The following is a 10224-nucleotide window of genomic DNA, read 5'->3' as shown; positions in this document are numbered from 1 at the left end:
TCAGACTACTTGCTTGTACCACCAGGGACCATCTGCCCAGGAGTGGCAGCACCACCTCCATTGAGCTGGGCCCTTCCACATAAATCATCATTCAGGAAAATGCCCTAGACAGTTGCCTACAGTCCAGGCTAATGGAGACATTTTCTCAATTAAGATTTCCTATTCTCGGATATGTCTAGATTTGTGTTGAGTTGGCAAAAGTCAACAAGCACATGGGCCAAACATTCAGTAAAATTTTAATTAATGCTTTATCTTAAGTGTATGAGTGTTGTACCTGCATATATATCGCATGAGTGTCTGGTGCCTCTGTAGGATAGGGAGAGGGTGTCAGGATCCCCTGGAACTGGAGAGGTAGAAGGTTGTGAACTGCCATGTGGGTGCTAGAAATAGAAGCCAGGTCCTCTGAAAGAACAGATCAGTGTTCTCAAACTGAGTCATCACTCTAGCACCACCCCACCACCCCAGGCCAGGTTTCATATTATAATTCAGACTGTCCTAGGACTTACTATGTAGCCCAGGCTGGCCAACCTACAGATCTTCCTTCATCTGCCTCTTGTATGCTGGGATTACAGGTGTCATCCACCAAGCCCAGCTGTATTATTATTTTTTTTCTTTTAAGACAGGGTCTCGCTATGTAGTCCTGCCTAGCCTGACTATGTAAACCAGGCTTAAATGAAGTTTCCTGATGGTTTTCCTTATTACTGAAACAAGTATATGCATCGCCTAGAAGTAACTAACCTAGATTAGTAAGAGAACAGCATAGAGCCCTTCTAAGCCCACACCTGGAGACATCTTGCCTGCCTGTTTCCAGACGCTCACTTCTAGAGCCCACATCTGGAGACAGCCTGCCTGAGTGCTCCCAGACGCTCGCCTCCAAGGAGAAACAGAGGCTTCATCTCACTCAGCAAGTTTATAATCCTGGATATCTCAGTTAATTCCACTGCTGTATTTAGGAGACATTCTCAGGTCTCTCTCTCTCTCTCTCTCTCTCTCTCTCTCTCTCTCTCTTTGTATGTTTGTGTGTGTGTGTGTGTGTGTGTGTGTGAGAGAGAGAGAGAGAGAGAGAGAGAGAGAGAGAGAGAGAGAGAGAGCGAGGAGAGAGAGAGAGCACACATAGTGAGACCCTGTCTTAGAAGAAATATTTCACAGCTAGGCTAGCTGGGCTGGTAATCCCAGCACTTAGGAGGCAGAGGAAGGGAGTTGGCCAACCTGGGCTACCTACTGCTGCCAAGGTGAACAACTGCCCCTATGTGTGGACTTGGGACTTGTTCCTACGTGGAGTCTAAGAAGGTGTAATGAGCCCAATGCTATGGACAGCAATGCTCTAGAACCCTGCCTCGCTCTCCTCTAGAAAGAGCCACCCATTGGTCTTCTCTCACATGGGTCTTTGTGCAAACTGTGGATGATTGTTCCAATGTGATGTATTGTCTTGGGATTGGCTCTTACCAGTCAGCAGAAATGCTTTCCTCAGCGTTGACTCTTTCATGGTTTCTCCAGTCAGCCCTTTTCTTTATAAGTTAGCATCTCAATTAATAGGCATGCTAAGGCATGTTCTTCGTCAGACAGAAGACATAACACAATCCTGTCAGCTTGACATCTCTACTGCATAATACAACATGCGGAAGAGACGAGGAAATGTATTCCTATCAATCTTTGTGTTGTTGGGTTTCTGTTTTCTAAAAAGTAAGAAAGACAAAGTAGATTTTTTTTTGACCTTTGAATCTTTCAATTACTCTGCCAAGTTTTCAAGACAATTAAGACATATATAATGTTTTTATGGGGTCTGTGATTGATACCCTGTGCTGAGGCAGTGTGGCAGTGTACAGAGAATTGTCTCAGATATGAACATGTTAATAAAAGATGGAATGTCAAATATGTTTAAACAGAAAGAAATCAGGAGAACACAGTTTGCCTTTTGCAGGTATCTGTGCTGTAAATATGGAGGTAGGAGCTGACCACCTTACCTAGCTTTCGCTTCTAGTTGCCGGCCTGCTTGAGCCCTCATGGCGCCACCTGCTGGTCATCGTTGGCACTGCATGCAAAACGCTCTGGAGCAGGAACCAGTTTTGAAATATGGGTGGAAATGAAGTTGTGTTTGGAGATGAGCCTGTTTCACTATGAATACCTTGTTTCTGACAAGTCTTGTTTTGTAGCTTGAGTAGTCCTTCATTTTTTGATCCACGTGCCTCAGCCTCCCAAGTACTATGATTACAGATGTGCCACCATACCCCACCTGTTCTATATTTTTAAAACATAAATTATACCTGCTTTTTGGATTCACCATTTAATAAATTCTCCAAAAGACACCTTTCAGAAGTCAAACTCAAGTTGCCAGGTTTGGGTGGCTACGAGCGGAACTTTCTCATCAGTCTCCCAATACGAGATTTTCAAAACCCAATCTTACCAGGTGAATAATTTAAAATGAAAGCTTGACAGAGGAGCCTAAAAGGTGACTTAAGATGCTTGCGGTCTGCCAAGCCCTATAACCCATATAGTTGAGGTAGAGAACCAAGTCCCATAAGAGGTCTGACCTCCAAATGCTTACCGTGGTGGGCATGTGCCTCAACCCCATAGTAAATAAATAAATAAACAAATAAACAAATAAACAAACAAATTATGTGGTTTTAAGAACAACAACAACCTTGATTAATGGTCTTAGCAAAGTTGTGTGTGTGTTTTTTTTTAAGAGTGTTTTGTATTTCTTGTTTAAATCCTCAGCTTTTTCTTTGTTTAAGAGAGCCCAGCTGACAGGATTTCCCTAACTCGCATTTTTCAAGTGCACGCCCTGTTTAAAACTACTTTGAAATGCAAAGCCTTACCCATCCTGTGTTTCCTCTTTGATTTGTACAGGGAGATTTTGCTTGGATTGAACAAAGTGGAAAAAAAGCTAGAGGAGGCTTGTTAGTTTCTGCCAGAAACTAGCTCTCAGCCCCTTTTCAGTTCTGGTAAGAGGTGCGTATTTTTTTTTTTTTTCTCTCTCTCTCTCTGCGTGAGAAAAGTATTTTCCAATGATTTTATACAGGAAAGGCCCAAGGGCTGACTTGCCAGAGCAGGGAAAATCCACTCAATCAGCCCGTGATTTGCAATGGGGAAAGAACACCTGTCTGCATCTGCTTTCCCAATTGGATGGTGAATCTAGGACGACTGTTCTCAGGAGAAGCTCTCAACCCATCAGATGCGTGTATAAAGGGAATGTTAATGCAAAAACAGCACCTCACCTCAAGCACAAAGAGGTACTTTATTCTGGAGCAAACTATAAGTGACCATGACCTGGGAACACATTCAGGTTACCTCAAATCCCATGTTCCAGCATGGTAACTGCTTCATGAAGTTCTTATAGTGACAGAATGGCATGCACCAGGTGGGCAGATTAAAACAAGCAGAGAAGGCTCCACTGCGGCCTCATACAATACTAGAAGCTTGCTCGGTCTTCGGTTTATGGAAGCCAGTGGTCTCCCGAAAGCTTACACTTTCATCCCAAAGGTGTCAGGTCCGACACATAGGGGGTAAGGATAGCCCAGGATAAACTGTAATCAGGCTCTCAACCTGCAACATCTCAGCTTCTCCACAGCATTGAAGTTTGAATCAGTTAGTTTTGTAGAGAAGGTTCAGTGTGAGATGCAGTTTTTTTTCCCAGAAACTTTCGTTCACAGAAAACAGCTGAGTACAAGACATTCTCTGACCCTAACAGCCATTCGTTGTCAGCAGGACAGCTTAATGACTTGTGCAAGACCCTCCAGATTGGGCTTACTTACTGCTGACAATCTCTCTCTCACAGGAGGTGGGGAAGCCCCCTGGACCCTTGACTGAGATTGCAGCTGTGCCTCTCTGCCATTTACATACAATTCTGTCCTAATTGCATGTGGCTTTTTTGTCCCAGGAGCTGCCAGAGCACACAGAGGCTGGAAAGTCGACTGAAGCAGGGTGAGTGCTTTCTATGTAGCTATGGGGAAGTTGTCTTAAATGCTGGTGAGACTTCCGGGTGGCGCAGCTTCTATGAGTTATCTGTGCTCCTGTATGTAACCCCTTACCCATGTTTTGTAAGCTAGCCCAGTGAAGAAATTGGCCTCAAGTTGGGCTTCAGTGAATCAAACTTTGCTTTATTTGGTTGCACTCTTATGGAGGGCAGGGAATGGATGGCAAGAGTTTCTGCAATTCTATGACAAGCATACATATATACATATACATATACATACATATATACATACATATATACACACATACATATATACATACACATATACATACATACATATATACATACACATATACATACATACACATACATATATACATACATATACATACACACATATATATATACATACATATACATACATACACACATACATATTGCAGTGAGCTTCAGAACCATGGACTCAGCAGGAGATTGGCACTCATTGTTGACCTCACTGTGTTTTTGATTTTTTAGGACAGGAGGAGCTATTCTGAACTGGTGCTGGTCCCTCCACTTGCCCCCTGCCCCCCAGCTAGCCCGAGCAGGGCACTGGGGCCCAGCAAAGACACTCTACCCAAAGCCTCTGCCTCCACCCCTCCTCCTGTTTGATTCTACATGGACCTTAATGCTGCATGTGGTACTTACTGCTCATGTGGGGTGGAGAATGAAACTGAAGGGACACGGTGGCCTGGAAAAGATAGGTTGGCAGTCAAGGACAACTGTGTTGTCATCTGCTTTGTGGCCCACCTCCTGGAGAAGGGGAACGTTGTGAAGAAAGAAAGCATCATCATTTCATTTCAGGAACCTGAGCTAGCCTGGTTAGTTTTATGACAAAAGTTAGAGTCGTCTGAGAAGAGGGAACCTCAAAGGAGAAAAAGGCCTCCAATTTTCTTGATTAATGATTAATGTAAAAGGGCGAAGTTTACTGTGGGTGGTGCTACCCTTGGTCTAGTGGTCCTGAGTTCTATAAGAAGGCAGGCTGAATAAGTCATGGGGAGCAAGCCAGTGAGCAGCATTCCTCCAAGACATCAGCTTCTTCTGCCTCCTTCCCTAACTTCCCTCAGTAATGTACTATGACTGGGACCTGTATGCAAATAACCCTTTCCTTCCCTAAGTTGTTCTTAGTCCATGCTTTCTACAGCAATCAGAAACAAAGTAGGACATGAAGTAAATGAATATGTACTTGTGTTTGGATGTGAAAGGGTGTGTAGAGCAGCTTTGCTCTTCCACTGCTTTCTGAAGCCCTCTCTGATTCAATGAGCAGGGGTTGTTTCCCTAAACACCCCTTAGCTTATTGATCTTCTTGGAGCAAAGAGCAGAGCTGTGAAACAGTACTGCAAAAGAATTCCTTTTCTCTGCAGGCAAAAGGCTATCTTTAAAGTCTGATAAAGGGCTGTAGAACACATAAAAGAGCTGTGGGTTTGGTGGTAGTACAGGGCGTGGGAACCCCAGGAGATCCCAGGCCAAGGCTTTCTTTATGGCCTCAGTGTGCAACCACAGAGGTCTCAGAGGAAGAAAACTCTCTCTTGCAAATCTTAAGCCTGAGGTTTTGACTGCATTTTCTTTTCTTGTCTTTTAATGACCATGACTTTTGTTTTGTTTTCTTTGGGGACACAGTCTCAGTACATTTTGAACTTGAACTTGCTGTCCTCCATCCCCAGCCACCCAAGGGGCCAGGGTTTCAGCATGCACCTCAGACCCAGCTAGTAACCACTGTCTGCAAGTGTCCCTCCTCCTGGGACCCGAGTACAGGTGGCTCCAGGGGCCCCCAGTCTCCTAACCATCTGGAACATCACTGAGATTGTGACTAGCCAGGGAACAAAGGGCCAGTCAGCAGTGAGGGGACACAGGAACAGCTCCACGCCATCACTCTCAGCACCATTAGCAGCCCTAGTAGTTCCCGTGATCTTGAAGGAACTGTGACTGAAGCCAACTCAAGATTCTTGGATTTGACACAGGAAGAATTTTAAGACTAGTGTGTGGGGAGCAGAGGTAGGGGTTTTAATAAAAGCAAAAAAGTGCTGAAGGGGAACATGGCTGAAGGAGCTAGTCAGCAAAGGGCTTCTTCAAGACTGATTTTTATTGTATCCATATGAGTACACTGTAGCCGTCTTCAGACACACCAGAAGAGAGCTTCAGATCCCATTACAGATGGTTGCGAGCCACCGTATGGTTGCTGGGAATTGAACTCAGGACCCCCCAGAAGAGCAGATAATGCTCTTAAATGCTGAGCGATCTCTCCTGCTCTAAAGAAGAGATTTTATGCACAAAAGTTAAGAAAAGAATAAAACATATACATATCCAGGTGTGGGTATGAGCTTCTCAAGGGAGACTCGAAGAGAGTGAGACATACCGAAGACTGGGCGGTGATCCTCAAGGGAGAATCTCAACTGTCTTAGCAATAGACATGGACCATTTCAGTGTTTCTCTGTCATTTGTTTTGTTTATTTATTTATTGATTGATTGATTGATTGATTGAATGAATGTGAGTACTACTTATTTATTTTATGTTATTTATTTATTTTATGCAGTGCAGCTGTCTTTAGACACACTGGAGGAGGCCCTCAGATCCCATTACAGATGGCTGTGGGAATTTAACTCAGGACCTCTGGAAGAGCTCAGCTCGTAACTGTTCAGCACTGAGTGGTCTCTCCAGCCTTGGAATTCTCACTTCTTGACTGGAGGATTGGTCAGTAGCCCCAGCAAGGAACTCTTTGCCTTCCCATGTCCTCATTGAGTTTTTCTGTTCCACCTCAGAACCATGGAAAGGGGAAAGGAAAGCAGCGAGGCCTTTGCTACTGCTGGGACACAGCACCTGACTGGCAGTTTAACAACAGGCATCTCACCACTTGCTATTCTGAAGGCTGGAAGCCCGAGATCAGCGAGATCAGCAAGATTAGCATGCTGGCATCTGGCAAGGGATACCTCCTGCTGCATAGATGCTGCTTTTAGCCATGTCCTCACATGGCAACAGGCAAAAGGCACCTCTCTGGAGTCCTTTTCATTGTGACTGAACAACTCAGCTCCTTGTAGCAGTCCTTGAAGAGAAGGCCATCAGTGTGTGAGCTCTGGAGAAGCTGCAAGTGGTATCCTTAGAGTTGGACAGATCCTTTCAGCACCTTCTCTCTCATCTTGTACCTTTGTTTTCTACATTTTAATTATATTTATTAGTGTGTGTACACACGCATCCACAATAAAAGTGTGTGGGTGTTCATGCCTCAGTGATCAGAGAACGGGGGTGGTGGTATACGCCTTTAATCCCAGGCAAAGGCTGGCATAGCTCTGTGACTTTGAGGCCAGCCTGGTTCTACAGAGCGAATTCCATGACAGCAGAGGTTACAAATAGAAATCCTGTCTCAAAATACCAAAAAAAAAAAAAAAAAAAAAAAAAATCTTCCCACCATGTAGGTTCTAGGGATTTAACTCAGAGAGTCAGGTTTGGAGGCCCCTTACTGGCTTAGTCATCTGGCTGGACCATCACCTATTATCTTTGATTTCCTTTGTCAGCTGAGCAGGAGTGGGTTAATTCTAATCTGATATCAGGGAATCAGCTTGTCTTAAGGAGACTTCTTGCTGGGGGTCAGCTGGGGTTAGGAAGGCATGTCTCATGATTTGTTTGGCATTTTAAAGGACAGGGAATGTCCAGCCATTCACCTAGCTTCTGGTGCTAAATGAATGGTTACTTTGAAAGAGTTTGCTGTTTGCCTCACTGGCCTCCCTCCTCTGGGGACGCAGAGAAGCTGGGACTTCTGTGGGCTGCAAAAGTCGGATGCTGTCGGAGGAACAGGGATGGTACCTTTTATCTACAAAGCATTTTGAAACATGTTTTTTGGCTGCTCTTTTCATGCTAGGATAAAGAGCAGGCATGCCACAGCCTTCAGGCGACAGTGCACTGGCTCAGGGCATTCAGCAACTGCTTTTTAGGAGAATCGCCTTCAGGATTTCAAACAGTATTTCTCTGAAACCCTTTCTGGGGAGGCAGAGTCGATGAGGGTCAAACCTGAGTTTGAACCTTCCACATGTTGGAAGGAGAGAACTGATTTCTATAATTTATATTCTGATCTCCACACACATACCATTCCAAAAATGTACCTGCCAAAGACCTACAGATGGATGTACAAAATAAATGAATTAAAAAAATTCAGCGGAATATATTTTACATCTAGCAGTTTTTCCTGTTAGATTGATGTGTTTCAAATGAGTGAGTAGCAGGCTCAGTAATGCTGGGCCTCCTCTGCATGGACGATGGAGAAGAGAACACTCCTCAGCAGGCTCTTCCATCACACCCACACGTAGGGCACCCAATTGGGCCACAAAACACTGTACCTGTCGGAGCCTCACCTGGGAGGCCTAACAACTTCCTTCCTGGAGGATGAAAAGGAAAGCGATCCTTCATTTTATTTATTTATCTATCTATCTATTTATTTATAACACTTTTTCCTTTTATTGAAAATAATGTTTTTCTCACATAATACATCTTGATTAGGGTTTTCCTCCCACTGCCCCTCCCACTCCTCCCTAGCCCCCCATCTGGATCCACCCCTTCTGCCTTTCATTAGATAACAAGTAGGCTTCCTTGGGATAATAATCAAATATAATAAGATAAAACAAAAACGAACACATCAGAATTGGACCAAACAAGCAAATAGATGGAAATAGTCCAAAAGAAGACTCAAGAAATGGAGAGCCACTTGTTCACACAACAGGAGCCTCATGAAAACACTGAACCGCCGAAATATACAGGCAAAGGACACTCCTTGTTCATGGTGTTCCCTGCATCCTGAGGGGGAAGATTTGGTAGAAACACTCCATTTAGGGCTGTGTGTTCTAAAGACTCTTTTTCTCTGCATAACGTCTGAATGTGGGCTTCTGCATCTCTATCCATTTGCTTCAGGACAAAGCCTGATGATGGATGCGATGACATGAGCCATCCCTTGTGTTATTGGTCTTAGCCATTCTGACTGGAGTAAAAGATGATGGCTGAGCAAGGCACTTGGAGATAAGTATAAGCAGAATGTCATTAGGAGTCACGTTACTGCGATATGTATGTATGTATGTATTTATTTATTTATTTATTTATAACAGTTGTATTTTGTTTCATCCTAGGTCCCTGGGCTATCTAGTCTTTGATTCTTGGTCACCCAGTGTCGGGTTTGGGTTCTACCTCATGAAGTAGGCCTTAAGTCAAATCAGATATTAGTTGGTTACTCCCACGAGCTTTGTGCCGCCATTGCATGATTATATCTTGAAGGCAGAACATTGTAACAGAGGGTTTGTGGATGACTGGGTGTTTATGTTTCTCTTTTGGCAGCATGCAGAATACCTTCCTGTACCTAGGATGGTAGAACATAGGGGTAGAGGCTCTATGTAGGCACCACCATCTTGACATTTTCGTGTTCAGTGTGTTGTCTTCAGTAATGGGGCCCTGCTGTCAGTGTGTGGAGAGCAATCTGTAGTCTTGGCAATGGGCTTGGATATTCCCATTTGCTCTCTTTGATCAACAGCTCCATTAGATGCAATCCAATTCTGATGCTGGAAACTTCAATTGTTGACCAAATATGGCCTGTTGAGACTATGTCTCAATCCTTATTTGCTGATTTCATTTAGATCACTGTCATATATGTTTATATTTTAGGAAGTGTTTACTGTCTTAGGTTTCCATACTACCCCTCAAATGCCCTGCACTTTAGCTGTTTTCCCCCATATTTCCTCCTGCAACCCTCTCTCCCCTCTTTACTCAATCCTCTCATCCCAAACTATCCTCCCAAACACATACTTTGTTCATCCATTACTGTTTATTCTATTTGTCTTCCTAGAGAGTTCTGTCTGCCTGCTGGGCCCCAGCCTCTTACTCTTAACCTAAGCTCTGTGGTTCTACAGATTGTAACAAGGTTATTATGAATTAACCATGGCTAATATCCATATATGAACAAATTCATACTATATTTGTCTTTCTGTGTCTGGATTACTTGAGTAGCCTCAGGATGATTTTTTTTTCCTGGTTCCATCCGTTTGCCTGAGAATTTAATTTTAAACAGCTGAGTAGTACTCCATTCTTCTGTCAAGGGACATCTAGGTTGTTTCTAATTTCTGGCAAATAGAACAGGACAAATAGGACAGCAATGAACATAGTTGAGCAACTGTCCTTGTGGTATGGTGGAGCATCCTTTGAGTATATGTCAAAGAGTAGGATAGCTGGATTTGAGGTAGATCTATTCCCATCTGCCTGAGGAACCACCACACTGATGTCCACAGTGGTTGGGCAA

At 43.9% G+C, this 10224-nt stretch overlaps 1 long non-coding RNA gene across 3 annotated transcripts; it reads left to right on the top strand.

Annotated features, from left to right (window-relative positions):
• Window positions 1-3022: 3022 nt before the first annotated feature.
• Window positions 3023-7350, top strand: Gm35524. 3 transcript variants are annotated; one of them, XR_880911.2, is made up of 4 exons: window positions 3023-3233; window positions 3881-3924; window positions 4433-4776; window positions 6490-7350. It is a non-coding gene; the product is annotated as a predicted gene, 35524 (long non-coding RNA). The 3 variants fall into 3 exon arrangements; XR_880910.2 differs by having other exon boundaries at window positions 3061-3233; window positions 3779-3924; window positions 6490-6518; XR_001785036.2 differs by lacking the exon at window positions 3023-3233 and having other exon boundaries at window positions 3551-3924; window positions 6490-6518.
• The last annotated feature ends 2874 nt before the right edge of the window (window positions 7351-10224 follow it).

The sequence above is a fragment of the Mus musculus genome, chromosome 5, assembly GCF_000001635.26.
Source record: "Mus musculus strain C57BL/6J chromosome 5, GRCm38.p6 C57BL/6J".
NCBI lineage: Eukaryota > Metazoa > Chordata > Mammalia > Rodentia > Muridae > Mus > Mus musculus.
The sequence above is the reverse complement of the archived record's forward strand: the minus strand, read 5'-3'. Positions and strand labels throughout refer to the sequence as shown.